This window comes from Eurosta solidaginis, chromosome 4 (genome assembly GCF_040869045.1).
Source record: "Eurosta solidaginis isolate ZX-2024a chromosome 4, ASM4086904v1, whole genome shotgun sequence".
Classification (NCBI taxonomy): Eukaryota; Metazoa; Arthropoda; class Insecta; order Diptera; family Tephritidae; genus Eurosta; species Eurosta solidaginis.
Genome location: NC_090322.1, coordinates 11,302,529 through 11,324,554, shown reverse-complemented (window position 1 = coordinate 11,324,554; position 22,026 = coordinate 11,302,529). Strand labels below are relative to the sequence as shown.

Genomic DNA, 22,026 nt, shown 5'->3' with positions numbered 1-22,026 from the left:
GTTGTACATTTAATTAATTATTAATGCAAGGCGACGCTACGTGTTGCTGTACAGACAAACGCAACAACAAGCACAAAAGAGAGGCAACAAGACGGCTGCAGGTGCAAACGAAAAAAGCAGAATACAACATTCATTCACAAAATATAGGAGAAAAAAATAGTATAAGCAACAACAATCATGCAGAAGACATAATAACGGCATCCCAACACAAAAGAGAAAGGAACAATCGGGCATACATAGATGGGGCGATTTACGACGCAACAACAGCATCTCATCAGCAAAAGTTGAAGGAATGTATTTGCCACCATATAAATATGTTAGCAGCAAACGTCTCGCTACCGTACCGTTATGTGAGGTGATGATTGCAGCAGTAAGCTCTCCCTCTCATTCAACTCACACACATCGCACACTACAACAAAATCAGCGCTTTTATTGTTGGCACTTATTAGTATTCGTTTAGCTGACATGCAAGTGAGTGGTTGACGATAGCGTTGTTATGTTCTTAAAAGGTGTTCATTTTTATTGTGAATCATTTTTTGCATAATTGATTAAATGACCGCCTATAACGGTTTGAAAACGGTAAATTTGTGTACTTTTGTGTGAGAGCTGTGGCATTCTTAGCACGTGGTAAGCATGCAAGAGGGTAGAAAAAAAGCAGTTTGCGACTGTGAAGGGAGTTGATTGCGTTCATAAAGAAAGGCTTGTATAGCTTAAACCCCAGCAAGATCTGCTTTATCAACCTATTAGAAATCAAGGAGTATCCTGATCTTGCAATTTCTCTGCGGGAAATTAAAAAAAAAACATCGTGCGGAGTTATTGATTTCAAAGCGACCAAAACGACGTATCCATAATTAAAAAGGCTTATTATCTGAAATTATAGTCCTTTTCGATTATCGGTCTTCTCTTTGAGGTGCGAAGACAATCTTTAGAAAGTGTACTTTGTGTGATAAATATTATTATACTGAGTATATATAATTGCATGCCTATTTTTGTTAAGAAGCAGCTTGCCGCATTGTCGCATTCCCTGGGGGGTAGCTTAAACCCCAGCAAGATCTGCTTTATCAACTTAGTAGAAATCAAGGAGTATCCTGATCTTGTAATTTCTCCGCGGAAAATAAAAAAAAAACATCGTGCGGAGTTATTGATTTCAAACCGACCAAAACGACGTATCCATAATTAAAAAGGCTTATTATCTGAAATTATGGTCCTTTTTCCCTTTGAGGTGCGAAGACAATCTTTAGAAAGTAAAGAATGGATGATTAATTAAGTATTCTGAAGAAGTGCTGATAATGACAATAAAATAATATAGAGCTACTTTTTTCTGTGAAAACAGTTATGTCTACTGAAACAACTCTGTCTGTAGTAGAAACTATTTTGAAAGCGGGAACTGTAATAATGGAGGTCAACAACGGCGGCGACATCACACTGAATAACACATACCCAAGAGCAGCTATTACACGAGCCGGAATGACTACTACCACTGGTGGTTTTTTATTTTTATTCCAAATCACAGCTAAATTGTGAACTACCTAACAGTTTTTCCCCTAGCGATCTCAAAATCTTTGCGCACAGAGAATTTTTTACAATCAATTAGAATTTTCGGATTACAGAAGGAGTTTACAACGGGAAACATAAAAAGATAGAGATAAGACTTCAAAACAGGGTCTCGAATTTGCCGTCAGTAAGAACAACAATTCCAGATTTACTATTTTTGGTCAGAAAAGTCTCAAAACGAATAGGGTTTGTACTTATATGGACATACTACCACAGGGAGGAAAGCCTATGCGCTTGAAAGAGCAGCTAGCGAAAACGTTGACACAGAAGTTGGCATCCATTAAAGACTGATATATGATTGACATTCAACGATTAACCAGAAAAGTTGGCATTAAAATCTCTTAAATACGTAAAACTCTTTAAGGAAAATACCATTATACTTTTTCTACGAGTACTCATGTATATGTATTTTTGCTATGTACCTACATATGTGGTGTGCTGGCGTACACATTGGGTATTGCTGGTAATCGAAAAAGACAAAACTTTCCTTGAATTATTCTTCAACCAAAAACACTATAACAATCCGGGTGAGTGTCGAAATAATACTTCGGTATAGTTTCTGTACTCCAGGCTTCATAGAAACCAGCTTGGCATTACTTCTAGAGCCTTAAGTTTGTCACTCCGTCATAATTCTGAAAAGTTTTCGGTGGGTTTGTAAGTAAGCCTGAAGAGGCTCCGTTTCAACTTTCGAATTCGTGTTAATTACGTCACCACCAGTGTAATTAAGCGTAAGTTCCAAAACACGTATGTCTGAGCACTTGCACATAGTTGTTTATTTTGGTTTTTCGCATTTCGGCCAAGCTTTTTGCCTGCCATATGCAATTGCAATATATTTTCGCAACATATGCAGCAATAGAAACGACAAGCAACAACAATCAACGAAAAAAAACGGCTACAACAGCAGGAAAGCAAACAGCACCGGCGCTATATATGGAATGTGGGTGCAGCAGTTACAGCAAAAGAAAAAATATTTACCAACCAGTGCAGTAAAGAGATTACCTATGTCCATTGTTTTATATTAAACTACAAACAAAATTTGAAATTCGGGAAAATAGATTGAGAGTGTCAGCAGGGTGTTAGAAATGTCTAGCAAATAGCTGCTATAATGAAGTACAGTTAAAATGTGTCTTGACGTTTGTTGTGCCAAGGAAGAGGAAGCATGTGAGTAAATAAGCATTACAGAGAACGAATTGCTGTGTTCAGACAGACTGAATTTTCTAGAAAAATGGTATTAAGTACCACCGCTTTAAATAAGTAACGACGCGACCGGAAGTGTCGGAAAATTTCTCAATGTGGATATTTAACTTAAAGTGACGATAAACGTTGGAGTGTTGTTATACCAAATTCAAATAATTGCAATGGTAAAATGGTAGTGACAACAATAAAATGCAACAACAATTCTGACAGTGACAGCCATAGGCGTTTGCAAGGTCGCTTTTACATAGTTTCGCTATTTTGCAATGACAGTCTAGTTTTGAGTAGTTGTTGACTGAGGGCGAAGTTATGGCTGAGCCGAGGAGTTATATATTCAAGGATTTAAAAAGTTAAGGTTTTTTACCTTTTTACTTGCTGGCTCGAGGTCATATAAATAAAAACAAGGTGTTTATATTTTATGCCAATATATTTCGATTACACATCGGTGATCGTCTTCAAGGGCGAACTAACAACAAACATAAAAACATATAATACCAGAAACAGAAAAAAGTGACGTTATATACAAAATACCTTGCAGAGGTAATGACAAAGAATTATGTAACAAGATATATGTGGGTACTACGAAATCAAAATTGAAAACATGTCTCGCACAACACAAAACTGATTTTAAAAATTGTAATCATACAAATAACCACAAAACAGCAATCATGGCGCACTGTGCCAGGGAGGCGCATACTCCGAACTTCGACGACGCTTCAGTTATCCAAAAAGAGAAACAATGGAAAGAGAGATACACATTGGAAATGTTACATATAGTGAATATACCGACGGACATACGTATGAACTACAAAACAGATATTGATAACACAGCGCAAGCATACAGACACTTGTTAACAAAAAAGAAACAGTTTAATACTCCTCGTTATACAGTACGAATGTGAAATAAATGTATGTGTCAAGTGTTTTCGATTAAAATATAGAATTATTGTTTGTTACATTATATGTTTTTATGTTTGTTGTTAGTTCGCCCTTGAAGACGATTACCGATGTGTAATCGAAATATATTGACACAAAATATAAACACCTTGTTTTTATTTATATGACCTCGAGCCAGCAAGTAAAAAGGTAACATTTAATAGGTCGCTAAACAATCATAATAAATGTTTTTAGTTAAAATGTGTTTTTCGTTCTGGTATTATCCTTAGTTTTTGTCGAAGATATATGGAAAAACCCCTAGAGGCGAGCTTATCTGCAACCTGAAGAGGTCTACAATTCTATGTTGACTGACTCTAAACGAGAGACACTCAGCTGCCAGATATGTCGCCATAGCTTAGAAATTTCCCACGGTAAGCTTGCATATCATAAAAGGCGACCGAAATCCACAGACCCAAAGGCTCTAAGAGTTAAAACAAATCGTTATCGAGGTAGTCCCGGAAGGTGCTTATATCGGCTCGAACCGAATTTAATGTGGCAAAGGGTTGCTATATCTGTAACGTTTTTTTACGTCTTCGTTAAGGCTTTTGAAGATAAATAAAATTAAAGAAAAAACATTTTTTTTTAAATAAACTTTTATTATTGGTTAATAAAATTAACTAAAAAGTAAAATAAAAACTTTTTTAAAAATAAGCTTTTATTATAGGCTAATAAAATTAACTAAAAAGTAAAAAATAGATTGATTGTAGAGAAATATAACACTTTATAAGTTCATTGTAACCTTTAACGATAATTAGGCTTCTTCGTCTGCGACAAAAAAATTCCATATTGTACATAATTATGTATTTTTAACATTAAAACTTTACACCTAAATTATTAAATCTTACAGTTTATATCAGTCCTAATTGTTCTAATAAAAGCGTGTTAAATTTTGATGGTATAATTAAGAACATTTAGGACTCCCTTTTCTTGCTATCACAATGTAACAGGCTTTTATTAGATCAATAAGAACTGTGATATAAACTGTAAGATTTAATAATTTAGATGTAAAGTTCTAATGTTAAAAATATATAATTATATCCAATATGTACAATTTTTTTGTCGCAGACGAAGAAGCCTAATTATCGTGAAAGGTTACAATGAACTTATAAAGTGTTGTATTTCTTTACAGTCAATTTATTTTTTACTTTTTAGTTAATTTTATTAACCAATAATAAAAGCTTATTTTTAAAAAAGTTGTTTTTCTTTAATTTTATTTTTTAGTTTGTTTTATTAACAAGTAAAAGAAGCTTGTTCTTAGAAAAGCTGTTTTCTTAAATTTAATTTAAATATCAATTTTTTTAATTTTTAGTAGGGTAAAATATTGTTTAAATTAGTTATGTAATATTTACTTAGTTATTTGTAAAGTTTCTCATCCTATCCATTTCTTTTAATGCATCAACATTACAAGGTTTCTTCGAAGTCAATTTTGAACAGTCAAATTCTTCTATTTCGAGTGTTGACTAACTTAAAATCATATTTTATTGTGACTTTGCCTATGTCGCGTTCAGTTTACAACTACTCAATGCAGATCTCTGCTCTGTTCCATCGCCAAAAATCTGTAAAACAAAATCAAGTGCGCAGAAAAGTATGCAACAAAAAAATGCAACATTTAGTGATAACATCCTAACTTCTACGTTTGTTGCAAACACAAACAAAGCGAAGTTACCTGTGTTCTTGAGGACTTAGGCTTTTATTCCCTTGTAAATACAAATCTTAACTCTGTTATCGATTAATTTATCGAATTCTCGAGAAGTGATATTGCATTGTCATCGGAGTTATACATGTGTGCAAAATTTCAACTCAATCGGACACCGGGAAGTGTATCAAATTTAACTTGCAAGATTTGATTACAGACAACAGCCAAGTGAGAGTAAATAAAAGTTTATAAAAAGCAACATTCACATGTGTAAGTCGCTTCGTCTTTCGCAAATAATTAATCCAATGAACTAATCTTTAGCTCTACGCATTCCAAAATGCAACGCCTTTAGAGATTTGATTATCTGAAGTGACAACACCGTTATTTGCAAAAATTGTTAAATTCACACAACAATGCAGTTAAACAAACGATATGAAAAGCAAAACATTGCTTTAATAGCATAAATTCTAAATGAAGCTGTTCAACTGAAACAAACGAAACAACATAACTGCATTAGCATACACTCTTTTTGCAGCCAAAAGAAAAAACAAGAATTCGACACAAGAAATAGGCTCAGTCACCGTAGTAAAAGTTTAGTCGAAGCACGTAGCAGCTGCTAAGGATAGCTGTCTGCCGGCGCAATAAAGTCATAAGTGCAGCAGAGAGTTTATTATAATTGGCATAGACACTGTAAGTTCCCGAAAGAAGTATCAATGGCAGGTGAACAAGTAGCGAAGATTGCTTTGATGTTATTTTTGGCTGTGTATAATTTTATTCATTTTGTGTTCATCATTTCTTTCTATGTACTTAGTTGACGGGCGCCGTGGCTTAAATTCGCGGGCAAGGTTGGGTTATGTTGAACTGGTCGGTCTGTGAGGGCCTCTTGGCAAATGCCAGAAGCTTGATGACGCTGCTATACTAATGTGGCCGTATGGTCTGTGCTCAAGCTGCCCCGAGGCACTGAGGCTCGTTGCAGTTGGTAACGCTATGTTCTTTGCCAGCAGATCTACAGGTGGAATGTGCAGAATGGCATACAGTGCAGCTGTCGGGGGTGTTTTCAGGGCTCCGGTAATGGTAAGCATTGTGTGGCTATTCACCTAACAAGGACTCGATAGTAAATACCCAATGTTAGAGAAATGGCGATAAGTCCCACGTACACCCCAGCATTCTTTTATAAAGTACCGTCTAAGCCTTCTTCGCTCTCTTCTTCACGTTAAGCTTCCACGGCACCTTGCTGTTTAGAATGATTCTTACATATTTTGTGCAAGGTTTCTCCTGCAGGGGCACCCCTCCTAGCTTAGGCCTGCTCCAATTTGGGACCATGCACCTCTTAGTAAACAAGACCATATCCGTTTTATCTGTGGTGGCCGTCAACTCGACAATTTCAAATTGCTTTCCCACATCTACTCCTTCTTGTCCTTCTTGATAACTGCATCTTATTATTAAATGTACAATGATGTAAGTGCATACTGCAAGCATGATTTCCCTTTACAGCACAGATATTTACATAAAGGTTCACTCACCACGTTCTCTCAGGAATGCTCTTTCGGTCCGTCTATGACACCCTCGTGCGCTTGAATTCTCTTTAACTAGCGCTGCTCTGTTATTTATTTTTTTTGGTGGATGGCAGCTTCACGATGGGCTGAGCCAGCAGTGTGTGTATTTATTATTTTTGTAATTGTGCAGTGAAATTCGATTTTTCGCACAATTTTTAAAATTTTACGAATTATTTAATAGGGGATTTAAATTTAAAATTTTCTATTAGAATTTTCGAGGTTACTTTTTCTTTTTTAAGTAAAGTTAAGTAAAAATCAGGTTGCTGGCCTCTTGTTTGGTTAGGCCAACAGCTGAAGCCGAAGCACATTTTAGTTTGTCAAGCATACAAACATTTTGGTATTTTCGGCGCCGTTCACAGCTGTTTTCACATGCGAATATACATAGATACACATGTAACCACGTGAATGGACATGCAGATTTATTCCAAACTTTTAAAAACACTCCCATTGCACGTCAACAGACTACTTTTTGTTGTTACTTTAGCTTGCCTTTGCAAAAACATTCAGCGCACACATCACACACTTTCCGTATACTTTTGATTACAACAAAACAATTTTTAATCAACTTTTTTATTACATTTTTTACGCCATCGATTTATTCTCTTTTTATTTGAATTGCACTGAAAATTCACTTGAAATACGCAAAGTTAATTAAAAACAAGCTATATTGCAATTTCTGTTCCATTTATTACACGCCGCGTTGTAATCGGCAAAGGCGCGCGAAAAAATGCAACTTCAATCGCGGCGATATCACAACATCACAGATAAATAGCAGCTGAAAAACTGCTCTTCCCCCCAACAAGTCTCAATGAGCAGCGCTCTACTTGCATTTGTGTGAACACAAACAAAAAGCAACAGCAAGCGAATCACCAAAAGGATTTGCAAAACAACAAACATGCGATGCCCCTGCGATTGCCAATTGTGGCTCAACAGCGCAACACACACTCACACATTTTGCAGCTACCACTCACCCACTCTCGCGCAATGAGTTGTGGCATACGAATGCTAATCAGATATCATGATACATGACATTAATAAGCGAACGCACATTTGTCTGGCATACAGTTCTAGTACACCCTTCAAGTGATGGTATATTGTTCGCCGCACAAAATTTGCAAAGAACTTCTCAGTTGTTGTGTTGTGTTTGTTTGCTACATCTGTTTATTTAGTAGTGGTGAGCTCAAAAGAGGCTACTTTTCAATGAGCGCACCAATGCGCTCTTTCGTTAGCGTATGCCTGCATGTGCGGGCTCAGTGAAAATGTTTCCTTTGGCTGAAGAGTTTGCTATACATTGTCAAAAGCGGATTTGAAGTCACAGGGTATGTCAGATGATACGAAAATTAATTTTGCAAAAAAAATTCTAAACAGAATTTTTGCAATATGTTCTGTAACCGCTTTCTCGCTTCAAACTAGGCATTATTTAAAACTCATATTCTCTAGAGATCAAATGGCACTGGAAGTCAAACTCCCTATCGTTAATTTTTTGTATCAGCATTTGGTCAATCAAATCCTACATATCGAGTCATGAGCATCTTCGAGATCATCTTATATTAGGCCCACACCTACATATTTTACAGAAACTGCTTCAAACACATTCGCCCCACATTCACGCTGATCTTTCTCCTGATGTAAAGCCAATTGCGAAGAGGCAAATAGTTGAGAAAACTATCGATAAAGCGTTCAGTTTCTTCATGTCCAAACAGCTTCCTAATTTACAGATGGCCAAAACTATTACTGAAAAATAACAAACCGATCTTAAAACAATCGCCGTCATGGAACTAGGTGGTGGGGCGGAATGACCCAGAGGATTCAATGTGGTCATATTAAATAGTTCACAAAATGATCGAGCTTAATGATTCTTGATATCGGAACGTATCCGGCAAAGGACTATCAACTTCTCGATAACACTCCCCGAAACTATCGGGGAATGTCTTAGTCGCTACAAGAACAACAACAACAGCTTACTGTATGATTTAAATCCCGAAAGTACAGGCCAGAGGCACACACAGACATCAGAGTCACAAGTCACACCTAGTCAATAGCAGACTGGAAATAAAGATTCGCTTACTGGATATCATAAAATCTCGGCATCAGGTTATCTTGAAGCTGATATTAAGTAAGGTTCCAAACACGTGTGAGCATCAGTACAGTAGGCGATAAATTCCTCTATTTCTGAACAAAGGAGAGCGTGCGACATCTTCTTCCAATTTATTTTGAAGAATTAGTTTTCTAGAATCTTTAAAACAAATAAATACCTGACGCGATTTACCCCCAAAGAGCTTTAGGCAGAGCTTCTCTTCCAATTTGCGCCGTGCTTCTTTTCAATTTTTTCTACAAATGGGCGGACGGGAACTACATGTTTTATGCCGACTGCGAAGGGCATCTGCAAAGCAGATGAATTTTCATTGAGAAGCTTTTCATGGCAGATATACACTGGCAGTGTTTGCCAAACCACTGTCGAAGGGGGCCCTGCTTAAAAAAACTTTTTCCTAAATGGCAAATTTGTTTGCCCGGGACTTGAACCCAGGACCTTCCCCTGCTCGCACAACATTATGGAATCTTTAGTCAACCCATTTTTATCTCAAACTTTAGAATTCCCAACATATGTCTCTTCAGCATTACTTCCTCTACGATCTACTCAGTTTCTCACAAACTCACTTCATTCCTTCAACCACGCCCTTTCACAAATCACCGACACCTCACCTCACTTAATAGCACTCACGGGAATTTTTACTGCCAAACATCAATTTAAAGCGCTTCATTTAAACCGAAAGCAACTTTTCATCAGTTGTGATTTGCTTATTTATTGAGATTTTTTTCTTTTGCACTATTTTTCACTGCCCATAAGAACGCAGCGTTTAACTTACGAGCACAAAATCTGAATTCACAGGCTGATGCACTATTGCACCTGTAATTTTATGTAACTTTAAATGCCATTAAATTCACTTAGACGGCAGATAAACTGGCATATGGGAGACGGACAGACACATCTACGAACTTGAACTGATCCATATATCTCAATTCTGCTGTTGCTACGGCTTCGGCTTCTGTTCAAGATGTCCATTTCATCGACATCGCAGTCAGCCAAGTAGTTTACTGTTTCACAAGTCTTTTGTTTCAAGCACAAGTCTGGCACCAAATGTGTGGGTGCATATTTGTGTGCTGATGTATGTGTTTGTGTAATTTATGGCCAATGATTTTTTCCTGTAGAGTTTAAGTGAAAAACGTTTTGGAATTTTCGTAAATTTGCTCAAAAGGGAGAAACATGCACCCGACTGCATGTGGGCATAGCGGATTTTACTGCCAAAGCAATTTTTTGCAGTACAAGCACCCATAGGCGGAGTTGCAAGGAGTTCAAAAACGTCTCACGGTGCACCAGAATGGTTTTCATCCTTATAGGGTTAGGGTGAGACTTGAAAACTCCGTTGTACATTAGGAAAAAATCCTCTGCAAGCAGAAGCGCCCAACGTGGGGAGCCCAACGTGCTAATAATCTTAAAAAGGTATATGCGGTAGTAATAAATTATTTAAAAAGTCGTTAATCTAAGCGACTTAAAAAATCTCCCCAAATGTTAGGACAACCGCAGCAGCAGAAAGCCCCACAATCCAGCTACAAATACAAAGGAACAAGTATTAAAATTAAACATTGCGTTGAAGGAGCTCCCAAGTAACCTGAGAAAACAGGGGCCCATATCGTTAGGAAAATCTTAAATGGTACGAACGTCTCTGGAACCCTGGATATTACGAGGTCTTGTCAGACAACATTTCGCACTGAAATGGAGTTTGGCCTCTCGATGTTTGCTCCTCTTAAAAAAAAGTTTCTACTTCAATTGCTTTCCACAAATGCTATCCAAATAATTTCTTTGCTATTGAAATTGTATTGTTTGCTCCCATACAATTGCAACCCTGTGCGTGCATGGAGCATCATCCATCTAGTCATTGAACGTATTTCAACATAGCCAATTGTCGATTGCACGCAATGTACCCTCCCTAAAAGGAAAACACAATGTCAAACAACGGTTTTTGTGGAAAAGGAATAATTTTCGGACATTTGTTTATTTCCGTTATGCTCACACAATCTTCATGTCTTGGCATTCGCATAAATCCAATTTCACATCAATCTCAGATGCACCACCTGAGCTTAACTACCAACGAAGTAGAACAACAGCAATACAATAGAAAAAACTCGGAGTTCTCAACCCGCCCAACAACGCTATCATCATCACCGGCATCATCGAGTGTATCAGCAACAGCAACAACATCCATCAAAGGTGTAATGGAGCTCTATGGTTCCATAATGATTACGACTGCCTTCAATTCACAGGCAGTTGATAGCTTATAACTTCTTGATTTTCTTTTTGTACGTACGTAGGACACATAAATTCCTGGCAGCTCGGTAGACAAACAACCTAACAGCTATCCTCGCTTACGTTCGACCACTTTCTTCCAGCTGCGTCTACTTACTTCACTGTGTTTTACATATAGTGAATGCACATGCTCACACGTCACTGTTGTTTGGACAGGTGTGTACGTTAAAGCCGTGTATAAGTTTTTCTTGCTTCCATCAGCCAAGCCATCACGACAACGGCTAACTTCAGCTGAAACTTCAATACCTCTCATGTTTGTTCTTGTAGTATGTTTGCAGTGTCCTTGTGTGTGTTGGTATTTATTTGCCTCTTCAATATGTCGGCTTGGTCGTTCATTTGTCCAACATCATCGCATGTCCTTTTCCATGCCTTTCCTTCAGTCTGAAAGTTATTTAATGGTTTCATATGAGCTCAAATGGTGGCAAAGATATGGCATCCGTTGAGGAATGTGTGGAAATGTGGAAGGATTTAAATCATTAATGCCTGACTTAAAAAGGTGAGAAGCGCTAAGAAGTAGCAGAATAGTTTGAGATTTGCTTCCACACTTCCTATAGTTTCAGTGAATGTATGTCAGACGAAGTTTTATTTAATTCCTTCAAGAAGACCAAATTCGCTTCGCAGAACATTTGTCCTCCTCGAACATTTCTTACGGGAGGAGATGGATAATTGAAAGAAGTCCCCATAGCTTCATGTTACAAGGACAAATAAAATGCCTATAAAACCTGAAAAGCCGTCAGCTTTTATTATTGGGCTAAGGAGAACCAGCAAAAGCGCCAGATATGCCTGGGGTGGAGCTATCTTTGGCTATTTCGTTCGCCGTTCTTAGGTTTTCTGTCGGATTAACAGTCATTGGGTGTATCTAACTACGTATCGTACGGTCAACGGTGGTGGAAACAAGTTTTGCATATACTTCAAAGCCCTCCCATACCATTTCAAAAGCGCTCTTTGAAGCGCCCATTGAGTTTTGCTGATTGCAACTTTCCTCGCCTCGGAGGCTTCTTACTTTCTGTTTTAATAAACGGCAGAGCTTTGTCGCCGTCATTCGATCAATCAAAATTTCTTTTCATTGGATCACTAAAGGCTCTGTTTTTGTTCTTGTATTTGGGTTATTGCCGCAAGTCTTTCACCGATGGTTTATGTAACAAAGTGTGACTAATGTTGATAGTACTGCGCTGCAAATGGATCGGGTAAGCCTTGGTACTAGTTTTGCCTTTCTAGTCGGTCTGTGAGATGCATTTCTTTGTATAGTTCGAGCTAAAGGGTGAAGGCGACCGCAAGCATTCAACGAAAATTCAGCGGTCCTAAGCATTAAAAATGCTCCACTGGAAAACGCCAACACTTACACTTCTAACCTAATGTTTCATACGTGATGCCAGCGAAGACGGTACAGAGCCGCTGCCCCACTTCTCAGTTATCAGGAATGAGAGTAGAGCCAAATACTTTCACTTGATCCCAGCACAAGCGGAAACATGCAGGATAAAAACAGGAAAGGTGATGAATGCGAAATACTACGCAGTCTCATTCTTAACAGCCAAGGAACGGCAGTAGAGACAAAAGTTAACTTCTTTCCACTGTTTCACACCTCGTACTTGCTAAGGCAGGGCAAAGGCATAGTTGGTGATCCGCCGTCTCTTCATCTTTCATGCCAGGAATCCCAATGAAGCAAGAAGTTGCACTGCTAGCCTATTCGTAGCGCGGGCGAGGCAGACGCTCCAAAATTATCTGCTGTCTCATTCGCCATAAGGCTGAAAAGACAGTAAAGCCAACACTAAAACATTCAATAGAAAATATCGGTGATGTCGTCCTCCACAAGTTAGCGAGAGTAGTAACAACTTTCTGCAAGGTGAGTATTCGCCAGTACTAGTGCCTTTGTAACAGGTATTTACTCGCCTTTTAGGGCAGGTATGTCTGTTATATCGGGTATATACGCACCCTAAACTGCTGGGTTGTGCTGTAGGCCTTTCCCTCTAGCTTATCTCCACCTTGATCTATTGGAACCCCAACTCTTATTACCAGGTGCTCACCATATGTATATCCCACCTTCTTTTATGTTCCGTGGTGATTACATTTGATTGATTTTTTCAGATTAATTTTGTATGACATTTACGAGTAAACGTGTCGAGCCAAACGCAACTGCGAAACATTTGGATTGGGTAAGGGCTAAAGTACGTTGAAACGTTTTCACGTGTGCATAAATGCTTGAGTAGGCACAATGGGGGATAGAAGTGGCCAACCTGCTATTAATATAAATTACATTACACACACATGCACATGTAATTACAAACAGCACACAACGCCTGGTCACATGAGCATCCTGTCGGCTGCCTACAGCACAATGCACATACGTACATAAATACCTTCTGACGACTCGACGATATGGCGGCTGTTGCACGCAAGTGTTTATGATGAGTGTTTTCTATTTTATACCTGTACAACAACAATAAAATGTATCCCATGATGAAATGTGTCCTCAACTACCACAGCCATTGCTACTTAAACGTGACGTTGCCTGTATGCGTGCTTGGGTGTGTGTTTCGTCTCAACATTAATCGGAGTGCGCACAATTTCCCCAAACGTTGGAAACGACATAAAATGACGGAAAGCTATTTTAAATGTAACTGCAACAATGGCATATAATCATATTTCAGCACCAAATGCTTGTGTTGTATGCGATTGTGTAATCAGCTGGCACTTGAAAGCTGCGTTTTATTTGCACCGAGCTGGCTTCGTTTTCCGCAGGCACACGGGTGTTTTTGGGCTTGTAATGAGTTTTGTTGCCGCCACGTATGTTTCATATGTAACTATGTGGGTGTTCTCGGAAGAGTGAGTGTAATGATGTTGTATTTTAACAATTCACCTCCACCCCTTTGCATTTGTAGTAGCCGACAAAGATGAAATCTGTCATAGCACTTTTATTACCATCCCATTTGGCTTTACCGCCAAAACATTTGGTTTTTCTTATTATTGTTTTTTTGTTTTGATTATGCCACAGCCGTTCATTCAGTCATTCATTCGCTCAGTCATTCATTTTTATGTTCTCACAACACTCTGCCGACACATTCTATGTTACATTATTCTTTTTGGCATTCAAAATTGTTTACGTATTTTGTGTGATCGCATATTCGTGGCGCATGAGAGCTTCAGTGATGGACGGATGGTCCAGTAGGAAATAGCGTTGGTTGAAACTTCAACTGCCTTTGGAATCTATTAGTGGTTCGAAAGGTTACCTAGAGACATTCCGGCAGATAGAAACAGAGCGTTATCCCGTGGAATTCTGTCTCGGAAAATGACTTCTAATTCAAAAGTCCTCCACATTCTGCGATGTTTACTACTTTTTAGAATATTATTTTTATGATACGTCATTCACAAACGCTAATTGGAAGTACCAATATCTGGCTTAGATCAAATTGTTCACATCGTTCTGGTTTTCACAGAACTGTATGGAAGTTTCTCACTTTTTCTACAGATAATTTCGGGCGTTGATAGGAAAACTTGTTTATCGCGATATTCCGTATTCATTCGCATACCTTGTCTTAGCCATCGGTTCTTTTGAGCTCTTATTAGATATCCCATGTTCATAGCTTGGCGGCGAACGTAGTGTGATGGTAGGGTGATCCGCCTACCAAACCGAAAGTCCTAGGTTCAAGTTCTGGCCGAAGCAACATCTAAATACAAAATTAAAAGAGAGAAATACGCAAATTTATGGAAGGCCTAGTTCTCTTTCAAGGTGAATCGCACCATCATAGTTTCGAATGTCTTGTAAGTTATTCCATTTCCTTTCGACAGAGACTTTGATCCCAAAGCATACATTTCAAGAAGTATAAAGGGGGTCTTAAAGAACGCTATTTTCGTCCGTCGAGGGAGAACTTCCTTTTTCAATTGCTTACTCAGTCGCCTTGTAATTGCTTACTGCGTTTTTTGGCCGATCTAATTTTTGCTGTTAGAGCTGGTTCTTGGTCACATTAAGTCCTTTACAGACTTTACGATTTATATCTGTTAAAAGTGTAGTTGCTATCAAATCGGTAATGCATTTAGCCACTGCAAGCCCGGCTTGTATCACCTCTGGATTAAGATCAGATCATAACAAGGTTAATTATGTTAATATCATCAGCCTAAATCTACGCTCTTGTAATACTGCAATATTGCGACTCTCACTTTGTAGTACTCAGCTAGTGCGACGTATTTTCCACCGTAAGGTATTGTATCAATGTTTGCGTCTCCCTCGCTCTGTAGCAATAAGGATAAGTGCTTCTCCTATAACCTAAGAATGATCTGCACTAGGGTTGCCATGTCGCCATTATCGTTTTTGCAGAAATTTGCCCCGGTTTTGAAAACTTAAGTCATTTACTGGATTTTCTGCCAGGATTCTCAGCCCTTATTCCTATCAGCCAGCATCTGCAACTTTTCATACTAAGGCTTCTTTGGAGTTCTACTTTTCCGAGATGAAATATTTATCACTGTACCAGTTGGTTTTCCAGGGTCACTGGAAACCTATAAAGTCAGGCTCACTATAAAGCCTCAGTGCCTACATATTGTTCCTGATAAATTTGTTCCCACTACACCGTAGATCGAAGATTGCTCGCAGTACGCAAAAACGATAGCCGAGGGGATAAATTATCAGCGGACTGTTCCCTGAACAGCTACACGTTCCCAAATTCTCCTTGTGTCACCTCGCGAAATTTCTTCGCTACTTAGAGGCATCTGCCTATCTTGGCTGCCACAAAGTACTGGTCCTAACCGATATTTGGACCATTTGGAGTGTGAACATCCAGGACATTGGTATTAGGCCTATCGTCGATCTGATTGCATCTTCTTTGTACACAATGCAGCTTAGTAGTTTGGTTAATCCTTTTACACTTGTAGCTGGTACTGCAGCTTACCATCTTTCAGGGCGCGGTCAAACATGTTTGATGTTATGGCATGGTGAAGAACCGTCAGCTTTTCTAGTTTATCATAAAAGCAGTCCTTATCGACAGCCGCCTCATTTGTCGGTGCACAGTCTCTTTCTCGCAACGTAGTAAGGCGCTGTTTTTACAGTTTCTGTAGAAGATGCTGTAAGGTACGATTGTCAAACGTTTGCCTTGGTCATTAGTCCTATATATATATATATATATATATATATATGTATGCTATATTTTTCAGGTTCGAGTTAGGCGGTCTCCAATATTTTTGCAAGTGACTTCGATCAAATTTACAATTCTTCATTTATTTTTGACAGAGTTGCTTTAGGTTTTAGAAATCTCTCTCTCCAGCTAACTTTCTATCTCTAAAATTCCCTTTATCTATCTCACTTTTTCGTTCCATGTGCCCTTTTCAGTCTAGCTCTTTCTTTTTCCCCCTGAAATTTTCACTTCATCTCTCTCTCCTAACATATGCACCCCACGTTTGGAGAGAGATGCATTCCTTGCAGTCATATTTCCACCTGGGTATCTAAGCATTCTCTCCTCTAGCTCATCACACTCACAATTGCGTACGTCACTTTGTGGCGAAAATTAATTTTACCGTACGTCGTTCATCGCTGAAAATGTTACGAAAATCACATTCAAATGCAACTCTGAATTTTAAATGGGAAAAAATCATAAACCCACAGCGGACCCCATACGAAGTTATAAATTTGTGAAGTTTTGTAAATTGTTGAAAATTTTGCGTAAAGGCAGATGTGTTAAATATTTTTACTATTATTATTTTGCGTTTAGCAACAATTTAAACTAATGAATTCTTTATGTAAAAAGAGATGCGTTGGAATTAAGAAATTTACATTTCGATATTAACAAATCTTTCCTACAATAGGAAATTTATATTACTTGGTGATGACGTAAAATAAAGTTGTCTGCACTTACAGTCATCTGCAAGTAACAGGCAATATTTTGTGTCTCGAAATTGTCGCTTGTAACTTCGACTAGCAATTTGAACAGCTTGTGTTAATCTCAAAAGTAATGTCATTTAAGAATTTGGATTGCACAACGAGTGCTACTCGAGATGTTCGATATGAGAGCGACTTTTCTAGAAACATCCGACTTTATCAGAGAAGGATTCTCTGACCAAGCCCAGATATCGAGTGATCGTGCTAGCGCTGTCATTTCTGTGTAACGCGGTTTAATTCGTCTCGCTCCGACTAAGTAGGACAAACTATTTAACAACAACTGCATCCCTCTTCGCCTTCAGTCAGCCTATCGAATTTTTCGACCGTCACTCGTTTTTTTTTTCAATCTACTTGGAATCTGACTAACAACCCTGCTAATCTTAACTGTTTCCCATTGTAATATTGACTTCATAGCCACTTGTTGTTGGTTACTTAAATTGTCAGGGCATACATTTCTTATACATTTTGATTGTATTTTCTTCCTTGTATTCACCGTTTCGCTCTTACCATCTTACCGACATGCGGTATGACATTTTTCCTTTGACAACTGCAGCTGTCAGACTTTTAATTATTATACACCTCTCAATTTATTTCGAGTGTTTGTGAGAGAGAAAGAGGGGCGGGAGGTTGGAAAGGAAAGGGGTTACAACCTCAGCTGTCAAATAACAAGTTATTCTCTACTTTTTCCCCACAAAAATAACGTTCTAACACTTACTGTACATTTTTTTTTTTTTTGTTCTTACTTTCTTTTACAGTTTTTTGTAGGTTTACTCGTTTAACAAATGAGATTAGAAGCACAGGGGTTGCCCTGACATTTAATTACTTGTAAAACTTCACAGCTGAGTTCGGGTAGACGTGGGAGTAAGAAGGGTAGCTGGAGGTACGATATAAAATCAGTATGTAAATAAGCGAATCTGTGGTTGTGGAAAATTTACTCGCTTTCCTTCAGCTTACTTCAAATAAGATTCAAGTAAGGTTGAACTGGCCGAATACAAGAAGTTTTCTAAGACCTTGCTCAATCGCTGCCCGGAGATCTGCCAACTCCGCCGCCCCTAGTGGCCAGAGCCTTCACCTCGCGAGCGCAAGACATGAGTACAGAACGTGCACAACCGTTTCCTCCTGCAGCTCCCATTTTCCACATCTGCTGTTACGTACGAGGCCTTACTTTTAAGCAAGTGGCGCCAGGCGGCAACAATCTGTTAGTATGCCCATCATGGGTCTTAATTTTTCTCTCTATAGATATATGAGCAACTTTGTGAGTCGAATGTCGTAGGATTGGCACATGATCTTCGAAATTTTGCAGCACCGCGCTTCTGCTCACGTCTTTCCAGCTTGATGGATCATATGCTACTTCAATCTACTCCAATGCTTCTTTGCATTTCGGGACACATATTAATAAAGTACTATGTGAGATTATTGTCCAAAACGCCCCCTGACGATCAATACAAGTACATAAAGACGCGAATGCAGCTTATGCACGCTTCCTTCAGATTTTCTCATGCTTTCTTCACGGCTCCAATTTCCACCTGAAAAACACTCAGTGGTTCCTCCACTTCCTCTGCTACCAATGGCGCTTGTCGATCCTAGCCTAGTCGTCAAGGAATATACATCCATCCCGTCACGTTTGCACCCTAAATAGCAAAAACAACAAAACAAACTGTCTACTGCCCTTACATTCAAATCTTGACTGCAAGTAAATACTAGTCTTTACAAAAGGCTAATCTTTATTTCCTGAATCCAAACACCCGTGCGCCCAAAAGTGTAAAATGCAAATCTATTCATATACGCTAATTATAATAATTCCAGCAATAAATTAAGCTCATTTATCAAAATTTGAAAGAAATTCCAGACACAAAACTCGTATTTTATGCTACTCATTTAAACTAAATTTATTACACGTACGTTTGAATGATACGCGCTTCTAAAGTCATGCATCAACAACTAAAAGTATGCAAGTTATTGCACAAATTATGTAGCCAGCGGTAATTCTCCTTAAAATTGGAACAAAAAGCACTTGAAAACTTTTGAAACAAACAAGCAACGTTTATTGGTCATAAATTTGAGAAAAATATATACATATATAGAGAGATTATATTGAAGAGTGTGCAAGAAGCAGGGAAAAATGAGAAATGTGTTTAGCGCCAAAAAGTATGCTTGTAAATAAAGTTGTAATGTTTATTTATTATTTTTGATTTAGTAGCAATTTTTGAATTATTGAAGAACTTTCAACAGAGGTGGAACGAAGTAAAAAATGATGGCGGAGCGGATGAACACAATTTGGTTTTCGTAGAAATACTCTATTAAGGACATACATTCCGTAAGCCGAAGCGCAACCCGAACCCCCTCTTGCAGTAAAGGAACTAAAGTTGAAAAATCATGCAAAAGGGTAGATAAATTTAAAGCTAGCGAATTAAGGAGTTCAAGCTTCACCAATTATAAACCATTCGGAAATCGGAAGCAACTGTCAAAAAAAGCAAAAATCGAACTGCAACTACAGTAGTTAAATTGTGGTTTGACCCCAAAAGGCGACACATTTTTGCGGGAACACTTTTTCATTCACTAAATGAAGGAATAAACTACACTCGTATGAATTCGAAAGTGTTTGAACGGCATAGGAATATGTGTGTATGTATGTATTAGCTTCCAATTTTACTCCATAAATTTACACATTACACGATAAATTAACGCGAATTACCTTTGTAAGCAACGAGAAATAATTTCTGTGGGGGGCAACACATAAAAGCGACACAGCTGCTGCAGTACTTATGATTTCAAAGTTTGTTTGAATGTATGTGTGTGTTGAAATGTGTATGTTCGTAAACGACAATAAATTTAGCACTTCGCATTGCGAATTATTTGGTACAGCAAGCAGAAAAAGAGGTGTGCCCAAAAGAGTCAGAAGACCATAAACTATTTTAATTACAACTACAATTTCGCATTTGTTGTTGGGCTTAAGCAGCTGCACCATGCTTCACATATCTGCCACACCCAGCTCCTGTTTAGCACTTGTGCTGCCTGTTTGCACTCAATTGTCATTTGATAAATTTGTATTGCCGACTTTAAGGGGCATTACAGACAAATGTAAAGCGGACATTTGCGTTTAGAAAGGCTGGCGATAAAAAATTTGTGATTAAAAGCGAATCTTAGAAAAAATACCCGTAAAAGTTCTGTACAAAAACAAACCGCAGTAAAAATTATAATTTTTGCCTTAAACCATGGAGACATCGATTTATACAATTAAACCGGGAAATATCGTTTTTTTTTTTTTCAAATACAAGAAGACAAATAAATACAGGATTGACGGTTGTGATAGAATTTTGAAGTGTATGAAACTGTTTCGTATATACATGGACTATTTTGAGACTACTTCGGCAACGTTTCGTGAACACTTCGGGATGATTTCAGAATCATTTCGAGACTATATCAGGACCACTTCGGAATTTCAGGAACGCTTCCGGATACTTAAGGAATCGTCTCGGGACAACTTCAGGATCATTTCAAAACTTTCGGTAGAGTTAAAGGATTGCTTCAGAATCATTTCGGAACAGTTTCAGGACCACTTCGGAATTTTTGAAGTCCAGGAGAACTTCAGGATAATATCATGAATATTTCGAGAACATATCGGGCTAGTTACAAGACCACTTCAGGATAGTTTCGAGACTATTTCGGGACCGATTGGGAACAGTTTGAGGATCAGTTCGGGATTATTTTAAACGTCATTTGGAAGCTATTCCGAGGTAGTGACAGGATCACTTCAGGAACATTTTTAGACTGGTTCGGGATAAATTCGGAGCAATTTCAGGATCACTTAGGGATTATTTTAGACATCATTTCGGGACAACTTCAGGATGATGTAAAGACTATTTCCAAATCAGTTACAGGATCACTTCAAGATAATTTCGAGACTATTTCGGGACCAATTTCGAACAGTTTCAGGATCATTCGGGATTATGTTAGGCATCATTTCTGGACAACTTCAGGATAGTTTCAATACTATTTCGAAACCATTTTGGGACTGTTCAGGATCACTTCAAGATCATTTTGAGACTATTTCGGGATCAATTTTAAACAATTTCCGAGTCCCGTCGGCACTATCTTAGGTAACGTTTCGGGACGCTTCAGGATTATTTTAAAACTATATCGAAACTATTCGGGACATGATCCCTTCAAAATCATTTCGAGATGAATTCGGCACAATTTCAGGATTACCTCGGGATTATTTTAGGTATGATTTCGGGACTATCACACCACGGCGGCCGCAAGAATGCCTATATGTGGAAGGAAATAGAATGTAATTTGGAAAACTCGGTACAAAAATTTTCGAATTTTTTTCTGGATTCTATTTATTTTACTTCATTGTGGGCGACAAAAAATTTTTATGAAAATGGCCTTTGCAAGTTTTTTTTTTTTTGCTGCCCTCATTTCTCTAAAAAATTCAGTAGCACAATTTCCGATTTATTTTTTTCTGAATGCAAAAAAAAAATTTTTTTTGATATAGTCAAATATGTACTTTAAATTTTAAAATTTTTTTTTGCTCCACAGAATTAAATTTTCAATTCTGGAAAAAATCGTCTTTGTTTTTAAAATTTTTTTAAATAAACACATTTTTTAGAGCAAAATTTGTTAACAAATTATCCTTACTTAGAAAAAAATATTGCTTTAAGACTTGGTTTCCTTGGAAGCGGTGCCGCTATTTAGCGGCCGTTACATAGCGGTAGAGTATGTTGTCAAAATTCTTGCAGTGTAAAAGTAATTATGTGTAAAGTAAGAAGAATGTGAAGTTCACCGTAACGTAATATAGCGGCAGGGCATAAAATATTACGGCTGTCATGATGGTAGAAACTCGTTCATCACCGTTTTTTGCCACCGCTGTTGTCAAAGCGGTGAACATTTTGTCAAATATTTATAAAATAAACAATAT

General features: G+C 38.0%; 1 protein-coding gene across 2 annotated transcripts in view; it reads left to right on the top strand.

Annotated features, from left to right (window-relative positions):
• The first annotated feature begins 490 nt into the window (after positions 1-490).
• LOC137247628 (uncharacterized) overlaps positions 491-22,026 on the top strand; it is a 63,363-nt gene continuing 41,827 nt past the window's right edge. The window contains exon 1 of one of the 2 annotated variants that reach the window (XM_067778600.1): positions 491-627. The gene's annotated coding sequence lies outside the window, so the exon portion shown is untranslated. The remainder of the gene's footprint in view (positions 628-22,026) is intronic. The other variant, XM_067778601.1, reaches the window with a different exon arrangement.